This window comes from Giraffa tippelskirchi, chromosome 12 (assembly GCF_054371585.1).
Source record: "Giraffa tippelskirchi isolate mGirTip1 chromosome 12, T2T-mGirTip1v1.2.pri, whole genome shotgun sequence".
Taxonomy (NCBI): domain Eukaryota; kingdom Metazoa; phylum Chordata; class Mammalia; order Artiodactyla; family Giraffidae; genus Giraffa; species Giraffa tippelskirchi.
Genome location: NC_137286.1, coordinates 86,806,245 through 86,827,345, shown reverse-complemented (window position 1 = coordinate 86,827,345; position 21,101 = coordinate 86,806,245). Strand labels below are relative to the sequence as shown.

General features: G+C 42.9%; 1 protein-coding gene across 3 annotated transcripts in view; it reads right to left on the bottom strand.

The window, feature by feature from the left end:
• Nucleotides 1-21,101, bottom strand: part of GPALPP1 (GPALPP motifs containing 1) — a 127,380-nt gene that overhangs the window by 43,130 nt on the left and 63,149 nt on the right. Inside the window, exon 10 of one of the 3 annotated variants that reach the window (XR_014070535.1) lies at nt 4,498-4,607. The exons of the other annotated variants lie outside the window; for them this stretch is intronic. The gene's annotated coding sequence lies outside the window, so the exon portion shown is untranslated. Of the gene's footprint in view, nt 1-4,497; nt 4,608-21,101 lie in introns of those variants that run through there. 3 annotated transcript variants of the gene reach the window in all.

Sequence of the window (21,101 nt, the reverse complement as noted above, 5' to 3'; positions counted from 1 at the left end):
TTGTTCGTTACTCCTTTGTTTGTAAGTGTGTTAAAAAGCCTAAAAATGAAACATAATTAATAATGACTTATGGACATTTGTACTAGGTTGTATAGTGTCCCCCCAAATACATATTCACCCACAACCTCAGAAGGTGACGTTATTTGGAAGTAAAGTCTTTGCAGAGATAATCAATCAAATTAAAGTGAGGTCTTTCTGGATGAGGGTGGGCCTTAATCCAATGACTGGTGTCCTTAAGAGAAGAAGGAAATTTGGACAAGAGCACCCTGAGCCAAAACCATGTAGTGATGGAGGCAGAGATTGTAGTGCCATGTCTTCAAGCCAAGGAGTACCCAGGACTGCTGGCAGATCCACCAGAAGTTAAAAAGAAACAAGGAAGGCCCTCCCCTCAGAGTCTGCAGAGAGTGCATATCCTGGAGACACCTTGATTTGGGCTTCTGGTCTCTGCAACTGGGAGAGAATAAATTTCCGTTGTTCTAGGTCATCCAAGTTTGTTGTAATTTGCCACAGTGGCCCCAGGAACCTAACACAGCCGTGCGATGTCCTGTTCAGCTGGGCTTTGGGGAGCTGACTCATTCTAAGCAAAATTCACCAACTGCTTTATAAACTCAGACTTCAACTTATTAGTGTGCAGGGGGAAATAGCAGGCAGAATAACAGGCATTCCCTTGAGGTGCTGCTGCTAAGTCGCGTCAGTCGTGTCTGACTCTGTGCGACCCCATAGACGGTAGCCCACTAGGCTCCGTCGTCCCTGGGATTCTCTAGGCAAGAACACTGGAGTGGGTTGCCATTTCCTTCTCCAGTGCATGAAAGTGAAAAGTGAAAGTGAAGTCGCTCAGTCGTGTCCAACTCTTCATGACATGGACTGCAGCCCACCAGGCTCCTCCATCCATGGGATTTTCCAGGCAAGAGTACTGGAGTGGGTTGCCATTGCCTTCTCCTTCCCTTGAGGTACACCAGCCTAAATTATACATCAGGAAGGAGAAACTAATATTAATCCAGCATCTGATATGGTTCAGGCACCTTAGTGTCACAAATAAAGTTAGTGCTGTGATGAAGTTACAACTGTGATAGGTGCCATAAACACAAACTTACAACTGTGCTTCATAGGGACTGTGGACATGAAAGTATTAGTCGCTCAGTCTTGTCCAACTCTTTGCAACCTTATGGACTGTAGCCCGCCAGCCTCCTCTGTCCATGGGATTCTCCAGGCAAGAATACTGGAGTGGGTTGCCATGCCATCCTCCAGAGGATCTTCCCAACCCAGGGGTCAAGCCTGAGTCTCCTGCACTGCAGGCAGATTCTTTACTATCTGAACCACCAGCGAAACATGAAGGAGATCAAGGAAAGTGAAGCTGAGAAAAGGAACTGGAGGAAAAAGAGGAATTCACGAGGGGAAAGAGGATACAGAAGGATGGCAGGCACGAAAGCCAATGTGTTCAAGGAACTGAAAGAGGGGCTGGGATGGGGCTGGCTTGCACAGTGATGCAGGAAGGGAAGGAAGGTGTGACACGTCCAAGGGCACCCAGAAGATGTTCAGGTTTTGTGTCTTTCTCCTCAGGTCAATGAGGAGGTGTTAAGGTTTGCTATACAAAGCAGCGACCTGAAAAGATGACTTTGGGGACTTCCCTGGTGGTCCAGTAGCTAGGACTTCGAGCTCCCAATGCAGGGGATGTGAGTTCAATTCCTGGTCAGAGAACTAGATCCCACATGCCGTAACTAAGAGTTCACATGCTGCAACTAAAGATCCTGTGTGCTGCAAGAAATATTGAAGATCCTGTATGCTAAGACGCAGCACAGCCAAATAAATAAATAAAAATAAATAATTTTTAAAAAGATGACTCTGACAGCAGTTGGGGTACAGGTTGGAGGGAAGGGGAGAGTTTGATACCAGCAAAGGGTCCAGGGAATAGGAATGGACGACAAGCCACACTCAGCAGACACTCTGTGAGACCCTCTGAGAGTAAGCAGAAGGCCAGACCCTTTTTTCACCAGAGCTAGGAGTTTCCCCAACCATACTCCTTCCCATAGAGCCAGACCATAGAGTTATCGCAGCAGAGAGAAAGTAACTCAAGTGCTTATTGAGATCATGGGATTGGGTGAAGGCTTTGGACTAAATTTTTACCCTTGTTACCCCATAAGATCGGGTTTGTTATGGTATACAGTGGTGTAACATTCCATTTATAGATCTGAGTGCAACGTGAGTGAATTCACAGCCCTGACACTGGTGAAGAGTAGACATTAAACAATGTACCAGAAATACCCTTTCAGGTCAGAATATACGCATCTAGGACATTCTTATGTGAATGTACTGACATTAATTTAACTATTTTTAAAAACATTTATTTATGTATTTGGCTGCTCCGGGTCTTGGTTATGCACACAGCATCTTCAGTCTGTGGTGTGGCATGCGGGGTTTTTAGCTGTGGCATGTGAACTCTTAGTTGTGGCATGCAAAATCTAGTTCCCTGATCAGGGATCGATCCCTGGCCCCCTAAAATTGGGATCATGGAATCTTAGCCACTGAATCATGAGAAGTCCCCTATTTTTCTATTTATCAGTAAACACCCTCTCTCTAGTATTTGCTATTATACCAGCAGCTTCAATGTACATCCAGATGTCCTTCTGAGAGATTCTCCTGGGAGAATCTTAGGGGGAGGATGTCCAGGTTTAAGAGGAGGCATCTTCAACCACTGATAGATCCTTGCAACCTTCCTAAAAGACTGTTCTCATGCCCTGACGGTTCTATCAACCGTCAGGGCACACCTTCACACTTACTTCAACAGGGGTATGATACACGCTTTCACACATGTTATCTAACTTTTGGTAAAATTTTTTCCTGGTTATAAAAGTTATTAATATATGTCTTTCAGAAGATGGAGAGAATTTCTTTCACTGGACCTCTCAAGGAAAATGCTGTGCCTGCTGGAAGGAGACATATGAGTAGCTGTTTGGGGTGAGAGGTAATTCTTCCCTGGGATGTTCCGGTGAGAAACTCCCTCGGGAGGATGTGTGCTCAGTTGCTCAGTTGTGTCCACCAGGCTCCTCCATCCATGGAATTTTCCAGGCAAGAATATTGGAGTGGTTTGCCACTTTATTTCCTACTGTAAGGGGTCTTCCCAACTCAGGGATCAAACAATTGATCTGGATGCAGGACATGCATCTCTTGTATCTCCTGCACTGACAGGCAGATTCTTTACCCCTAGCGCCACCTGGGAAACCCATCTGGAAGGTGGGCTTCTGGCTTTTTTGAGCTTGCATTTCAGAATAAGCCCTGAGCCAGAATGGAATCTTCAGCATTCCAGAGGAGAGGATTTGAAGGTGGCAAGTGGAATGGGGACTCTGAGAGGGAGGTCCCAGAAGCCAGAGACAAGAAGCCGGGGCTGGAGGTAAACCGAGACGCAGGGCAAGTAGAAAGGATTTTGGAAGTGAATATACCATTTCCTAGAGTTCACGAATTCCATTCTTTACTGTGTCAATGGAACTTCCAAATAGGTATTGATATTTAACCTCTGATTAGAGATTTTGTGAGCTGGTGAGTTCTGGCCTTTGTCCCAGGAAGGCAGCTGTACAGTTTTCATGAGCTGTTTCATCACAGGGAAGAGAAATTGCCCATGAGGACCAATTTCTGAAGGCAAGAGTAGAAGAAGGTGAAGGAAGATTGCCACCGAAGGATAAGATATCTTATCTGGGACTTCCCTGCAGGTCTAGTGGCTAGGACTCCCAGCTCCCAATGCAAGGGGACTGGGTTTGATCCCTGGTCAGGGAACTAGATCATACATACTGTAATATGCTGCAACTAAAGATCCCTAATGCAGCAACGAAAATGGAAGATGCTGTGTGCCACAGCTAAGACCTGGCACAGCCAAATCAATTAAATAAAATAAATATTTTTTTAAAAAGGAAAAAAAAGAAAGCATAACTGCAGGCTTGCTCTGGGTACAGTTTTAAGGACACTTCTAAATCTGCTTTACCATGCCTTCAAAACCCACGTAGGCAAGTGAAGGTGAGGGGATCACTTAAACAGAAGGCTTCAGTCACACCTCTGGAATGGGGCCTGGGAATCCAGCTAGAGGGTCCCAGAAGGGTTTAGGCAACCGTGTGGAAGAGATGACCGAGGACAGCTGAGTGTCACCAGAAAATGAAACAATGGGAGCAATGGGAGAAACAGCAGGGGAAGTGTGAGAGCCACTGGGGACCCCGGGAACTGAGAGCAGGGAGGCCCACCTCTACCTGGGCTGGTCAGGGGAGCCTTTACAGAGAGGGCAACCCCCAAGCTGAGCTTGAAGGAGGAATAGCGCACCTCCACGGACAGCAGGGTGTGGAGAAGGGTGAATACGCTGCCTAGGGCAGCACTCACAAATGACCAGGAACTGGATGGCTGATAACAACAGAAATATATTCTCCCACAGTCTGGAGGCCAGGTGACCGAAATCAAGATGTTGGCAAGGGCACGCCTCCCGCCCCCTGGGGTTCAGGGGGAGACTCCCTTCCTTGCCTCTTCTGCCTTCTCACGGTTGCTGGTTTCCTTGGCTTGTGGTCACATCACTCCAGTCTCTGTTTCCATCTTCACGTGGCCTTCTCCTCTCCTGTCCCTTCAAAGCACACCTGTCATTGAATTTAGGGCCCTCCTGGATGACTGAGCATGATCTCATCTTAAGACACTTAAATTACAACAGCAAATAAGGTAACATTCACAGATTCCAGGGGTTAGGATGTGGACACGTCTTTGGGGGGTGGGGACCACCATTCAACCATCACAGACAGCACACATTCACAGCATCTCTGGGAAGAACACAAACTCCTTCATGAATGACCATGATCCCAGGATCTTTCAAGTCCCATCACTCACTACTTCCCCTGACTTCAACAGGTGGTTAGTTGCTTTTATTTCCACAAATGAAGGATTTTCCACACCTCCATGCTTTTGTAAATGTTGTTCCCTCTTTCCATTTTAATGAATCAAGTTGGATGCTGGAAGTGAAATCAACAGGGTGGAATGGTTGCAGGGAGCAGGTTTAGAGGGTAATGTGAACAGGCTCCGTGGTTCCAAGTGTTCATATTTCATTTTTTGGCTGCGTGGCACAGCATGTAGGATTTTAGTTCCCCAACCAGGGATCGAACCCTCACTCCCTGTAGCAGAAGGGTGGGATCTCAACCACTGGACTGTCAGAAAGTCCCCAAATATTCATATTTCAACTGTAAAAGTTTCCTCTGGACGGCCTAGCTATGTCCTGGAGGTCCCTTTACCATTTTGTGTGGCTTTATGTAAGTTGCAATTAAAAGGTTTATTTGTGTGACAAGTGAAAAGTTCCTCTCTGAAATTTGATTTCATGTTTACTCATGAATAGCAGCTGCTCTCAAAAGTGGTTCACTTTTGAGTAAATTAGAAGTTTGTCTCTGAGCACTTAAATATCCTAAAGGTTTATTTTGTTTTGTGTCTCAGGAGAAGTAAGTGGGGAAGAATGAGCTGGATACTCATAAGGCTGCAGGTAACTTTTTTTGAACACTTTCAGCAGACTGAGAGAACAGCAGTCAAGGGGAGAAATGTTTGAATTTCAATGGGAATTGTCAACATGAAGTGAATGATAAAGACACCAGCCACAAGATCAAAGTCCATATATCTTTCTTTTATTGCTTCATTGTAATTAAAGCCTAGAGTGAATTATAAAAATATGCAATCCAACAGCTTCTGCCTTGGATTTATGCCTGGCATGCTGTGAAACTGTGGTGGGATGATCGCTTTTGTATTATGCATGTTATACTATAAAGGAGGGACTTTAATACGTAATGCGGAGTTTCCATATGATAGAAATGTATCTATCAACACAAAGGCAGTTGAAAAGTGTATTGCTTATAGAAGATCATAAATAGTTGAGGAGAAATTAAGAGGCAGGGAGGAAAAGAAGCCAGTGTGGGGCAGACACAGAAAAGGTGAAGAATATCTGGTGCATAAGTAAACGCACATATTTTGGGTAGGCAAAATTCTAAGATGACGACCCAGTGGCTTTGTATAATCCCTCCCTTTGAAGGTGGGCAGGATCTGTGACTATGATAGGTATCATTCCTGTGATGAAGTTGTGTATTTTCGACAAAGGTTAAGGGATTTTTTTTTCCCATCAATTGATTTTAAATTAATCAAAAGGGAAATTACCTGGGTGGATCTGAATCAGAGGAAACTCTTGAAAGTGTTAGGTTCTCCTACTGACCTTGAACCAGCCACCATGGGTTCTATAACTGCAAGGAAATGAATCCTGCCAGCAACCAGGTGAGGCTGGAAGAGCACTTGGAGCCACAGGTGAGACCATCTCATAGCACTGATGCCTGATTGGAGCTTTGCAAGACATGGAACAGAGGACGCAGCTATGCCATGGCTCCCGATCCAGAGAAACTGGGAGCTAATGAATATGTATAAGTAATATATATATTAGGGTGCTGCATCCCAGGTGATTTGTTACACAGCACCATGCTAAGTACTAGGGATACAATAGTCCCCAAGACAAACCCAACTCTGCCCTGCAAGGGACCCAGACAAGGAAAGAGATGACTATTGACTGAGACATTCCCTTCTCCAGGGGATCTTCCTGACCCAGGAATCGAACCGAGGCCTCCTGCATTGCAGGCGGATTCTTTACCAACTGAGCTACCGGGGAAGCCCAACCAAAGGGTAGTAGTTTTCAATTCACTCCTCCTGTTGCCCCTTCATGAGCGACTGTGATTCTTTCACTACAGCCCCTTGGCCATCATGCCCAAGGGGAAGGGGAATAGAGAATCCAGGAAGGAAGAGAATGGACAGGAGAGAAATCCCTTCCAGGCAGACAGGGAAGGAAAAACACATCCTGTTTGGTTCTGAGGGGTGAGGCAGAGAAGGAAGAAGGCAGGGGCTGCGGGAGAGGGGGGACCACGTGGGCTATCCCCCTTCATCCTCCCCAAAGTGGGGGAAGGGGAGAGGTTTTAAATAACCAGAAAAGCTTGGAGATTTCAGAGCAGAGGGTCTGTTTTCTGGGTAAATACTGGGATGTTTTCAAGTGCTCTTAGAAAAGTGCTGACTCCATCATGCCCCTGTTTAGGTGGCAATCTGGAGATGGATCCAGGCAGAGAGATGCCCAGAAACGGGGCCCCTGCCCTCCCTCCCTACACTGCCCCTTCCTCCAGGCTGCCACCCGATCAGCAGCCAGCTCGTCTGGGCCCACTTGCTTCTCTTGAGACACAAGATAAAATAAATCTTTAGGATGTTTATGAGCCCAGAGGCAAACTTGTAATTTATTCAGAAGTGAACAGCTTTTGGGATTTCCCCGGCGGCCCAGTGGTTAGGATTTCACCTCCCAATGCAGGAGTGCAGGTCCGATCCCTGGTTGGGGAACTAAGATCCCACATGCCTCCTGGTCAAAGAACCAAAACATGAAACAGGAGCAATATTGTAACAAATTCAATAAAAGACTTAAAAAAAAAAAAAAGTGAACCGCTTTTGTGGGCAACTGCTATTCATGAGTAAACATGAAGTCAAATTTCAGAACAGGACTTCCCACATTTCACACAAGAGATGGTTTTCAACCAGGAGAGAACAGAGTAACTTTAACCAGCAAGAGGAAAAGTTTTCTCTCACTCATGAGACAGTGGTTTGAATGTAAGAGCAGACCCCTATTAGCAAATCTCTTTCTTCTTTTTCACTCCCCTTAGCGTCTGAACGTAATTGGGGTATAGTTGGCCCCAAGGTAAGCAGTACTTTATTATGCAGTCACTCAGTCATGTCCGACTCTTTGAGACCCCATGGACCGTAGCCCTCCAGGCTCCCCTGTCCATGGGATGCTTCAGGCAAGAATACTGGCCCATTTAAAGTGTGGCTCGTTCATATCCCTGACTGTCAGAGCATCTTCTACTCATAGTACTGCCTGGGATTTGCAAAGTGTTGACTTTCCCTGTCATGAGGAAAACCATGATAAGACGGTTGGAGGGCATCACTGAATTGATGGACATGAGTTTGAGCAAGCTCCAGGAGTTAGTGATGGACAGGGAAGCCTGGCATGTTGCAGTCCATGGGGTCGCAAAGAGTCAGACATGACTGAGCTACTGAACTGAACTAAACTGACTTTCTCTGGGAGACACAATGCGATGAGCCTTCTCCACGGGTTCTATTTATAATGTCCTCCAACCACACAGCGGGTGAAGGTGCAGTGTTTTGCCTTCTGTTCTGCAGGTGGTGAAGAGGAGGATTCTGTGAATAAACTGCCTTATCTACTGCCCAGGGCAACAATTGCTTAACAACATCCCAGATGTATCCAAGAGATATTTGCCAATAAATATAAATCAAGTGAAGAACAGAATAAATTCAAGAAATAATTTCCATGAGGAATCACGATTGTTTTTCATTGTTTAACATTATGGATGATGCTAGGGCTCAGTCACTTTAGTCATGTCTAACTCTTTGCGACCCCATGGACTCGAGCCCACCAGGCTCCTTTGTCCATGGGATTCTCCAGGCAAGAACACTGGAGTGGTTGCCATGCCCTCCTCCAGGGGATCTTCCAGACTCAGGAATCAAACCAGCATCTCCTGTGTCTGCTGCATCGCAGTGGATTCTTTACCACTGAGCCACCAGGGAAGCCCAGGGATGATGCTAAGTCCTCTGAATTTATTTTCCTTAACGGTAGAAGACACAGGACACCCCTGTGGTCTGGAACCTCAGGGCCTCTCTACATAGTCAAAAGTAAATTCAATGTCAGGCGTACAAAGTAATTTACAATCTGACCCCACCTACTCTGCCTTTCTTACCCCCTGCATTTGGGACCCCAGCATGGAATCAGTATGGAACGGAACTGAACTGATGAAATTGATGCAGAGGCCACAGCAGGGGCCCTGCCCTCCTCACCTGGGATGTTCATTTAATGCCTCCTTGTTTCTGACAATGTTAGAAACTGCCCTACTGATCTCCCTGGAATATGTCTCTGGATCAGTTCAAATGATGAATTAGTTGAGGGTGTAGGCAAAATGTTTGTGCTTGCAAAACCCAGATTTTGGGCATCAGAGTCAAACTCCTTGTCCTCTCACCTGTATGAGAATGTCAGTTTGAGTCTGACCCTGGTTATTTGTAAGTCAATACCGGCTCGGCTCACAAGGATCTCTTCTTATGGGAAATGCCATCTTGATCCACAGGCCTCAGGAGTGGACCTCTGGCAGCTGTATTTGCATCATAGGATCCACAGTTTTTACAGCTAGTGCTTGACACCCTGTAAAGGAATCTCTTTTCCTGAAAATCTGTAACTGGGATCCAGGAAGAATTAGGTCATACACATTAGGTGGCTGGAGCTCAAACTTATAAATTTAACAACTGAGAAGCAGCCACCTTCACTGATAATCTGCAGGTGATGCAGAGGAAATAAATCCTTGAAGAGAAGAGTGTAACAAATTCACATGGAGATGCAGAGATGAGAGAATGAGAAAGAGATCTGGAAGCTTCATACACCTTAATTTCAGTTGCTTACTTCAGTAAGCCAGCCCAGTCATATCACTGGTCCATGAAATAACACCGTATCCTTACAACAATTCCTTGCCTTTTCATTTCTTTCCTAGTCAGTTGCAAATTACAGCACACCAAGCTCATTTAATGGTGCAAATCTTCTCTCCAGCGGGAGAAGACTACAGTGTTTTAAATTACTTTCCCTCTTTCATCTTGAGCCTCCATTTTCTTACCTCAATCCCACCACTAAATAGCAATCCATTATGATTATAACACAAGTTGTTTAACCAAAAAAGTTTAATTTCCTTTTTTGCTATTTCAAAGAAAGCTGCTAACAATATTCTTCCATATGTCTACAATTCCATATAATTAAGAATCTTTAGGGTATAGTCCTTAGAGTGGAAGTTACTTATATGTTTAACTTTATAAGATAATGTCAAATTATTTTCTGAACTCATTGTACTAGCTTGTGCTCCCACTATCTAATATTAGTAATCAATAAACAGCCAATAATATTTACTAGCATTCATCATATTCCAGGCAGTCACTCACTGGTAGAAGTTTAATTTTGTCTTCTCTTGCATTCTTAGGATAAACACTGATTGGTCATGGTGTATTTTATTTGTAATATATTGTTGGATTCAGATGGTTAATAGTTTATTAAGATTTTTCACATCCGTGGTCAGAAGTACTAAGGACTCGGGTTTCCTTTTCTTGCCCTGATACTGCCTGGGTTTGAAATTAATTATATCAGTCTTAGGAAAACAGGTTATCCCTCTTTTTCTATTTTCTGGATGATTTGTATAATGGTTATTTTCTGTTCCTTGAAAACCATCAAAACTCAGCAGTAGGGACTTCCCTGATGATCCAGTGGCTAAGACTCTGAGCTTCCAAGTAGGAAGCCCGGGTTCAATGCCTGGTCAAGAAACTAGGTCCCACATGTTGTAGTTGAGACCCAGCCCAGCCAAATAAATAAATATTAAAAATAATAACAATAATTTTTTAAAGTAGTCTTTAACAAATTCAACAGTAGAATCATTTGGAGCAGGCCTCTTTGTTGAGGGTAAGATTAGGGATGTCCTTGATAGCAATGTCAATTTCTTTAACTATAATTAGTCTCTTCAAATTTCTTTTTCTTCTTGTATCAGTTTTGACATTTTTGTTTTTGCTTTCAGAAAGAATCTCTTTTATCCAGATTGTCAAATAGCTACTCATTTTATTATTACTTAAAACTGCTGTGTTTGCAGTTATTTTTCTTTTTGATTTTGTGATTTAGTTGCTTCTTGTTTACTGTTTTCTTGATCAGTTAAAAAAAAACCCAGCTTTTAGTTTTCCAAAAGTTCATGTTCTCTGCTTTTATTTTTATTGATTTCTTTCTTCTGATTTCTTTGGGTATGATCTCTTGCTTACGTTCTGACTTCTTAAGCTCATCTGTTTTTAGTACTTCGGTTTTTGACTGTTTGTTTGTTTTCTCATTTTTCCGCTTGGAACATCCTCCCCCAGGTGCCTCTGTGAGGTGCACTCCCCTGCTTCCAATCTTCATTTAAATGCTCCTTCTCAGCTGCCTTCCCTGCCCACTCCATTCAAACTTGCAATTCCTCCTCCCTCCCCATTCCCATTCCCCTCTTTATTTTTCTCTCCAACACTTATTATCATCAACACAGTACATATTTTCCTTCTTTATTATTTATTGTCTATTTCCCTGCATTAAAGTGTGAGTTATTTTTAATGCCCTTTGCAACAACATGGATGGATCTAGAGATTATCATACTAAGTAAATCAGAGAAAGACAAATATCATATGATACCACTTACAAGTGGAATCTAAAAATATGCTACAAATAAACTTATTTACAAAACAGAAATAGACTCACAGACATAGAAAACAAACTTACTGAAAGGAAAAGGGAAGAGGAATAAATTAGGAGTTTGGGATTAAAATATACACGCTACTGTATATAAAAGTAGATAACAAACAAGGACCTGTTGTACAGCATGGGGAACTATATTCAATAGCTTATAATAACCTAGAATGGAAAAGAATCTGAAGAAAAAGAATACAGGAATTTCCTTGGTGATCCAGTGGCTAAGACTCTGCACTCCCAGTGTAGGCGGCTGGTCAGGGAACTAGATCCCAAATGCAGCAACTAAGACCTGGCACAGCCAAATAAGTAAATATTTAAAATAATAATAATAGAATATATATGTGTGTATGTATGTAACTGAATCACTTTCCTGTATACCTGAAACTAACCCAACATTGTAAATCAACTATATTTCAATATATATATTTTTTAAATGTGAGTTCAACTTGGTAAATTTATGGATCAATCATCATCATATCTAGAAGATTTTCTTCACCCCAGAAAGTTTCCTTGTCATGTTTATAGTTAATTTCTCCTCCATTCCTGTCCCAGACAACCACTGATTTGCTTCTGTCTTTATAAACTTGGAAGTTAGGATTTTGACTGTTTTGCTCACTGCTATAGCACCAGTGAGAAACCTGTATGCAGGTCAGGAAGCAACAGTTAGAACTGGACATGGAACAACAGACTGGTTCCAAATAGGAAAAGGAGTACGTCAAGGCTGTATATTGTCACCCTGCTTATTTAACTTCTATGCAGAGTACATCATGAGAAACGCTGGGCTGGAAGAAACACAAGCTGGAATCAAGATTGTCGGGAGAAATATCAATAACCTCAGATATGCGGATGACACCACCCTTATGGCAGAAAGTGAAGAAGAACTAAAGAGCCTCTTGATGAAGGTGAAGGAGGAGAGTGAAAAAGTTGGCTTAAAGCTCAACGTTCAGAAAACTAAGATCATGGCATCTGGTCCCATCACTCCATGGGAAATAGATGGGGAAACAGTGGAAACAGTGTCAGACTTTACTTTTTTGGGCTCCAGAATCACTGCTGATGGTGACTGCAGCCATGAAATTAAAAGACGCTTACTCCTTGGAAGGAAGGTTATGGCCAACCTAGATAGCATGTTTAAAAGCAGAGACATTACTTTGCCAACAAAAGTCTGTCTAGTCAAGGCTATGGTTTTTCCAGTGGTCATGTATGGATGTGAGAGTTGGACGGTGAAGAAAGCTGAGCACTGCAGAATTGATGCTTTTGAACTGTGGTGTTGGAGAAGACTCTTGAGAGTTTCTTGGACTGCAAGGAGATCCAATCAATCCATCCTAAAAAAGATCAATCCTGGGTGTTCATTGGAAGGTCTGATGTTGAAGCTGAAGCTCCACTACTTTGGCCACCTCATGCGAAGGGTTGACTCATTGGAAAAGACCCTAATGCTGGGTAGGATTGGGGGCGGGAGGAGAAGGGGACGACAGAGGATGAGATGGTTGGATGGCATCACCGACTCGATGAACATGGGTTTGGGTAGACTCCGGGAGTTGGTGATGGACAGGGAGGCCTGGCGTGCTGCAATTCATCGGGTCGCAGAGAGTCGGACACGACTGAGGGACTGAACTGAACTGATAGCATCAGTGAAAGTGTCAGTCACTTAGTCATTTCTGACTCTTTGGTACCCCATGGACTGTAGCCTGACACGTCCCTCTGTCCATGAAATTCTCCAGGCAAGAATACTGGAATCCCCTTTCTCCAGGGGATCTTTAGAGAAGCCTGGTGGACTGCAGTCCATGGGGTCACAAAGAGTCAGATACAACTGAGCAACTATCGCTACTAGTACATAGCCCCAGTATCTAAAGCAATGGTACATAACAGGTGGTCAATAACTATTTGTTAAATAAAATTTTCAAATAATCTTATCTCCCCCCACAAAATGACCTACCAGTTTCTAGAGATGCTGTGTTTAAAATCTCTAAAAATACCTGTTGATACGTTTGTTTCTCTCTGGGATTCTATTCATTGATGCTTTATATCTGTTGGAGCTATTGTTGATCTGTGATCATTATTTTATTGGTCTATTGTTCCTTTCTTCAATATGTAACATTTTTCTTTATTGCTTATGACGTTTAAACTTTGAATCCATTTTTTTTTAATATTCAGATCACTATCTTTGTTATCTTTTAGTTCTCATGCCTTAATCTTTTCCCATCACTTTATGTTTTATCTACCTAGATCATCTTAAAGTGTGTCTCTTAAAAAAATAAATAAATAAAGTGTGTCTCTTATTGTAGCTAAAACATTACTTGATCTTACTAATTTTTTTTAAGACTCTGAGAGTCTCTGCCTTCTAAATGGTGAGTTCAAAGTTTTCATTTGCTTCTCTCTGGCTTTTTTTTTGGCCATTTTATCTTATATTTTCTATACTTCAGTTTTCCAGATTCATCTCTCCTTTCCAGACTTCTACTGGGTAAATTGCATTAAGATCTTTAATTATATTTACTTTCCCCTAGCACTTTCTTGCACAAATAAAATCTCTATCTTTCCTCCATATAAGACCAGTATGATACCATATTCTCGATTTCTGGTTGGTTTCCAGCAAACCCTACTTCCTTCTCCAGCACATTGGGGATCACCTGGCTTTAGCTCAGGATTGCAGTCATCAGAAGAAAGAGAAGATCCCTCCCTCTTTCTGAGTGTGTCCTCAGGAACCAAATCAGGAACCAAATCACAACCACTTTCTCTCTCTCTTGTAGAGGAAGATGAGAGTTCTCAACAGTCTTTATAGTCTCTAGGTCCATACACTTTTTCTCTATAGCATTTATTAGCATCAAAATTCTATATATTTTACTTTTTTATTATGTCTCATCCTATTAGAATGTCGAGCTCTTGTAATTTTAATAAATTTACAGAATTGTTTCAGCATAATTGTAATCCTGTCTATCAGGGCAGGGCTGGACTGGGAGAGGAAGCTAGCAGTCTTTGTGAGTTTGCCTACTTCTTCTGATCATATTGCTGAGGCCAGCTTGAATTGATTATTGTTAACTGCAGCCACAGAGTCCTAAGCATGGCAACTGTCAATTTTCATATCATAGCATTCAGTTGTAGGCACCAGATTTTGTGGATATTTATAGAAACTTTGTTGATAATTGCCAAAACTTGGAAACAATCAAAATGTCCTTTAATAGGTGAATGGGTAAATAAACTGTAGTACTCCCAGACCATGGAATATTATCTAGCACTAAAAAGAAATAATCTGTCAAGTCAGGCAAAGACATGGAGGAAACTTAAACGCATATACATCATTATACATTGATCCAAACCCATAAAATGTACAACACCAGGAGTGAATAAAAAGGTAAGCTAAGGACTGTGGGTGATCATGACGTGCCAATGTAGGTTCATCTTTGGTTAAAAAAACATACTATTCTGGCGAGTGATGTTGATCAGGGGAGGCTATGTGTGTGCAGGGTATATGAGAAATATCTGTTACCTTCCTCTCAATTTTGTTATAAACTTAAACCTGTTCGAAAACAATAAAGCCTCAAAAAAGGAAAAAAATAGTAAATGAAATAATGCTTACAAAAGGCTTAGAAAGAGACCACAGAATGGTGATATTATACATACACATATTTTTTAAAAGGAATATTTATTAAGCTAAATGGTAAATCGTTACTGTTTGCTTATCTTGAAAGGCACTCTGTGATACAAGAGCTCTACATTCTCATTTCCCCTCTCATGTACTGTATTCACATGTTCTTGGACAGATTATAGGCTGTGAGAAATCCTGCAGTACAGAAATCTGCTAAACTGTTTAACTTGGTTATTTATCAAATTTATTTGATTGCAGAACCCTTCTGTCATGAAAAATACATCACCATGAGAACAACTTCTGTGGAGCTTACAGTTACAGACAGCTCACTCATCGAAAAACACTGAGCGCCCACTATGCAGCAGGCACTCTGACGGGAGACTGTAGGAAGAGTCAGGTCTCTTTTTTCTTTTTTTCACACTTCACACACCAGCAGGGGAGCCAGACACTACTCGAATAATCGTTAAACACATTATTTAAAACTTCAATAAGTGCGATGAAAGACAAATGCAGGAAACTTGAGAGAATAGCACTTGGACTAGGAGAAAGTCAGGCAAGATCTTTTTTGACAAAGTGATATTTAAGCTGAAGTCTGAAAGATGGAGAGGAGCCAACGAAGTACTGACTGAGGAGAAGCAAACTGGGCAGGAAGGAAGGATGGGGTGTGTACATGGGGGATATCAAAAATACTTTTTAATTTCTGGGGAAAGATCAAGGTCTCGGGTTTAGACACGATTACATTGAGAGGCTGTGACAAAATGAGAACTACGTGTTTGGTCTCTGCTCCCGGCTCTTGGCACAGAGCTTCTAAAATCTTCATAACTTCCTTTTTATTCACAGTCAGTCCTTCTGCCTCACTTGCATTTATGCTAATGCAGTGATTCTTGGAGGAGAGGGGTGGCTGCCAGAGGAACTCACCTTGAGACCAAAGTGTTGGAGCTTGCAGCTCCCCACCTGTCTCTGGGGAGGGGTGTGGGGCTGGAGATTGACTTAATCATCAATGGTAATTAATTAACCAATCATGCCTATGTAATGAAGCCTTAATAAAAATCCCTAAACAACAGGGTTTACAGAGCTTCTAAGTTGATGAATCAAGATTGCCGGGAGAAATATCAATAACCTCAGATATGCGGATGACACCACCCTTATGGCAGAAAGTGAAGAAGAACTAAAGAGCCTCTTGATGAAAGTGAAAGAGGAGAGTGAAAAAGTTGGCTTAAAGCTCAACGTTCAGAAAACTAAGATCATAGCATCTGGTCCCATCAGTTCAGTTCAGTCGCTCAGTCGTGTCCGACTCTTTGCGACCCGATGAATTGCAGCACGCCAGGCCTCCCTGTCCATCACCAACTCCCGGAGTCTACCCAAACCCATGTTCATCGAGTCAGTGATGCCATCCAACCATCTCATCCTCTGTCGTCCCCTTCTCCTCCCGCCCCCAATCCTACCCAGCATTAGGGTCTTTTCCAATGAGTCAACCCTTCGCATGAGGTGGCCAAAGTAGTGGAGTTTCAGCTTCAACATCAGACCTTCCAATGAACACCCAGGATTGATCTCTTTTAGGATGGATTGATTGGATCTCCTTGCAGTCCAAGGGACTCTCAAGAGTCTTCTCCAACACCACAGCTCAAAAGCATCAATTCTGCAGTGCTCAGCTTTCTTCACCGTCCAACTCTCACATCCATACATGACCACTGGGAAAACCATAGCCTTGACTAGACGGACTTTTGTTGGCAAAGTAATGTCTCTGCTTTTAAACATGCTATCTAGGTTGGCCATAACCTTCCTTCCAAGTAGTAAGCGTCTTTTAATTTCATGGCTGCAGTCACCATCAGCAGTGATTCTGGAGCCCAAAAAAGTAAAGTCTGACACTGTTTCCACTGTTTCCCCATCTATTTCCCATGGAGTGATGGGACCAGATGCCATGATCTTAGTTTTCTGAACGTTGAGCTTTAAGCCAACTTTTTCACTCTCCTCCTTCACCTTCATCAAGAGGCTCTTTAGTTCTTCACTTTCTGCCATAAGGGTGGTGTCATCCGCATATCTGAGGTTATTGATATTTCTCCCGACAATCTTGATTCCAGCTTGTGTTTCTTCCAGCCCAGCGTTTCTCATGATGTACTCTGCATAGAAGTTAAATAAGTAGGGTGACAATATACAGCCTTGAAGTACTCCTTTTCCTATTTGGAACCAGTCTGTTGTTCCATGTCCAGTTCTAACTGTTGCCTCCTGACCTGCATACAGGTTTCTCAAGAGACAGGTCAGATGGTCTGGTATTCCCATCTCTTTCAGAATTTTCCACAGTTTATTGTGATCCACACAGTCAAAGGCTTTGGCATAGTCAATAAAGCAGAAATAGATGTTTTTCTGGAACTCTCTTGCTTTTTCGATGATCCAGCGGATATTGGCAATTTGATCTCTGGTTCCTCTGCCTTTTCTAAACCCAGCTTGAACATCTGGAAGTTCACGGTTCACATATTGCTGAAGCCTGGCTTGGAGAATTTTGAGCATTACTTTACTAGCATGTGAGATGAGTGCAATTGTGCCGTAGTTTGAGCATTCTTTGGCATTGCCTTTCTTTGGGATTGGAACAAAAACTGACCTTTTCCAGTCCTGTGGCCACTGCTGAGTTTTCCAAATTTGCTGGCATATCGAGTGCAGCACTTTCACAGCATCACCTTTGAGGATTTGAAATAGCTCAACTGGAATTCCATCACCTCCACTAGCTTTGTTCGTAGTGATGCTTTTCAAGGCCCACTTGACTTCACATTCCAGGATGTCTGGCTCTAGGTGACCATCACTTCATGGCAAATAGATGGGGAAACAGTGTCAGACTTTATTTTTTTGGGCTCCAAAATCACTGCCGATGGTGATTGCAGCCATGAAATTAAAAGACGCTTACTACTTGGAAGGAAGGTTATGGCCAACCTAGATAGCATGTTTAAAAGCAGAGACATTACTTTGCCAACAAAAGTCCGTCTAGTCAAGGCTATGGTTTTTCCAGTAGTCATGTATGGATGTGAGAGTTGGACGGTGAAGAAAGCTGAGCGCCAAAGAATTGATGCTTTTGAACTGTGGTGTTGGAGAAGACTCTTGAGAGTCCCTTGGACTGCAAGGAGATCCAATCAATCCATCCTAAAAGAGATCAATCCTGGGTGTTCATTGGAAGGTCTGATGTTGAAGCCGAAACTCCAATACTTTGGGCACCTCATGCAAAGGGTTGACTCATTGGAAAAGACCCTAATGCTGGGTAGGATTGGGGGCGGGAGGAGAAGGGGACGACAGAGGATGAGATGGTTGGATGGCATCACCAACTCGATGGACATGGGTTTGCATCCCACTTGAGATGCAACTGAGTTCAAGTCACATCTGAGATACGGTTTTGTTAGGGAACCATTGACAGAAACTGCCTTGGCCAGGCACCATATAACAGCCTGCACGAGTTGTCTCACAGAGGGAGGGAGAATTCAGGAGGGGCCAAAAGGAGAGAGGAGACATGAGCCCATAATATGTCCTGCCAGCCTTCCAGAAACCCTCACGCTGGAATTCACCTTGGCTGATAGATGTTTGCACCACCAGGAAGGACCCGAGTCCGACCACGTACGGGCAAGTAGCAAGATGATTGGCCAAAGACAACCAGGAAAACTAATGCCATCGCCATAAAACCTGAGGCTGTGAGCAGCATGGCAGAGCAGTTCTCCTGGGTTCCCTTAACCTGCTCTTCTCCACCCAAGTACCCCTTTCCAATAAAGTCTTGTGCTTTGTCACGTCAGTATGTGCGTCTCCTTGGAGAATTCATTTCTGAGTGTTAGACAAGAGCCCGATCTCAGGTCCTGAAGGGGCCCCCCTCTGGTAACAGTTTCACAGGGAGAGTGGCACTCCCAGAAAGGGCATGGAAGCTGCATACACACCCCTCGCGGTTCCCCTTGCCTTCTGTGTCTCTTCCTTTCGACTGTTCCTGAGTTGCATCCTTTACAATAAACCAGTAATAGTAAGTAAAATGTTTCCCTGAGTTTTGTGAGCCATTCTACCAAGTTATACACCTCAAAGAGGGTCCTGAGAACCCTGACTTCTACATGATTGATCAGAAGAACAACAGGGGTAACCTGGGCCTTGTGACTGGTGTCTGAATGGGGGACTGAACCCTTTACTTGGCATCTGATGCTAACTTCAGGAAGAGTGTCAGGGTTGAAATGAATTGTAGGATACCTAGTTGAGGTCTACAGAGAACTGGAAAATTGGCATGGGAAAAGAACTTAGACCCTTGGTGTCAGAAGTATTGTGAGTCCAGAAATTTTTTTTCTCCTTTTGATGTTCAGGAGATATCTAAGGGGAGATGCTGTAGGTAACTGGAAATGAGCCTGAAGCTCACAAAATAGATTTAGGCTAAATAGTTAAATTATAATTTGCTAATATTTCAATAAAAATTTACTAAAATTATATTGATAGTAACTGAAAAAAATCACTGGTGAGTATTGAGAAATTAATTACCCACATTTTGTGTCTACTCTAACCAGGGGGGAAAATATCTGAGTGTGCCTTTAATTTATTCTTATTTTCCTTAAAAAAACAAAGCTTATTCTAGTGATTAACATTCTTAAAGCCTCCAGGAGTCCCAGCTGGCAGCCATAGTAGCTGTTTCAAAGCCAAACAGGAAAAGTGTTTGTGTCTGCTTAAAAATGGAGCAATTAATGATGTGGGAAAAATATTTTTCCTTTATTTGCTTTTCAACATGATGGCTTTGCATGATAAAGGATAGAGGAGTGTTAAGATTGAATATGAATGCCACAGGGGGAAAAATATGTGAGCTGATAGGTCTGTATTATATCAAGAATGCTCAGATGTTTAGCAGATATGCTGCAAAGACCAAGACAGCATCTTAAAGCATCTAGAGAATTCTCGAATTAAAACTCCTGGAAAATGATAACATCCACAAGGAGCTTTGGGCATCTCAACAATACTATTAATAATAAGAATTGGGAAACTAAGGTTGTTGCAAGGTGATGTGCTGGACAAATTTTCCTGGTGACAAAGCAATGGTAGGATTTTTTTTTTTTCCCCTAGGCAGAGAACATGGGAATATGGGGTCTAGCAGGACTGAAGATAAGAAGTGCTTGACCCATATCCATTTTATTTTTTTAATTTATTAAAAAAATTTTTTTTTTCACATCCTCTTTAAATACTTCCTATTCATTCTTGAGCTCTCAGCTAAACTTCAAGGAAACCTAACTTGATCACCAGCCATCCCCTTTCCCTCATTCAGATGAGGCCCCTGTCAAAGAACCCAGTCAAAGAACCCAGTCCTTCTTTCACAGCATGTGATACTGTTGTAATTAAATCTTCCGTTGTGGGGACTTCTTGGTGGTCCAGTGGTTAAAAACCCATCTTGCCATGCAGGGGACTCGGGTTTGATCCCTGGTCTGGAAACTAAGGGCCCGCACAGACGCAACTAGAGAAGCCTCTGTGCACTGCGACTGGAGAAAAGCCTGCACGCCGAAACAAAGAACCAGTGCAGCCAAAATTGTAGAAATAAGTTAATTTAAAAGAATAAATCATGCATTGTGTATAGGTGTAGAGATAGTCTACGGCTCAGGTGAGCCAGAAATATGACTTAATTTATATTTCAAGATCCCATTCAACCATGGTGGTAGAAAAATACAGTTTCAGTCAACTTGGGGGTCCCAAAAGTTTTAGTAGTTCTGAAGGGCTAAAGGCCTATAGGGCCTCCCTGCTGGCTCAGCAGTAAAGAATCTGCCTGCAGTGCAGGAGATGTGAGTATGATCACCGGGTTGGGAAGATCCCCTGGAGAAGGAAATGGCAACCCATTCCAGTATTCTTGTCTGGAGAATCGCATGGGTAGAGGAGCCTGGTGGGCTACAGTTCATGGGGTCACAAAGAGTCTGACACGACAGAGCACACACAAAGGCTTATAGTTGGAGAGAGGAAGGGGGGGAGAGGAAGTGCTGAGGGTGACCATTTTGCCTTTAGTGTCATCTGTCCCTGAAGCTCTCTGCTAAGATACCCAGAGTCCTGCCTGGTTCTGTTTACTTAGGCCCCTTGGCTGTTGAACAACGGCATTCAGAGAGAGCCTTGGAAAGTTTGGTGTCCTGGGGCAATGAACACAGCCTGACCTTTCCAAAGGTAGAAAGCAAGGAGAGGCAAAGAAATCACTAGAGAGAGAAAACACTGGTAAATATTTAAAAA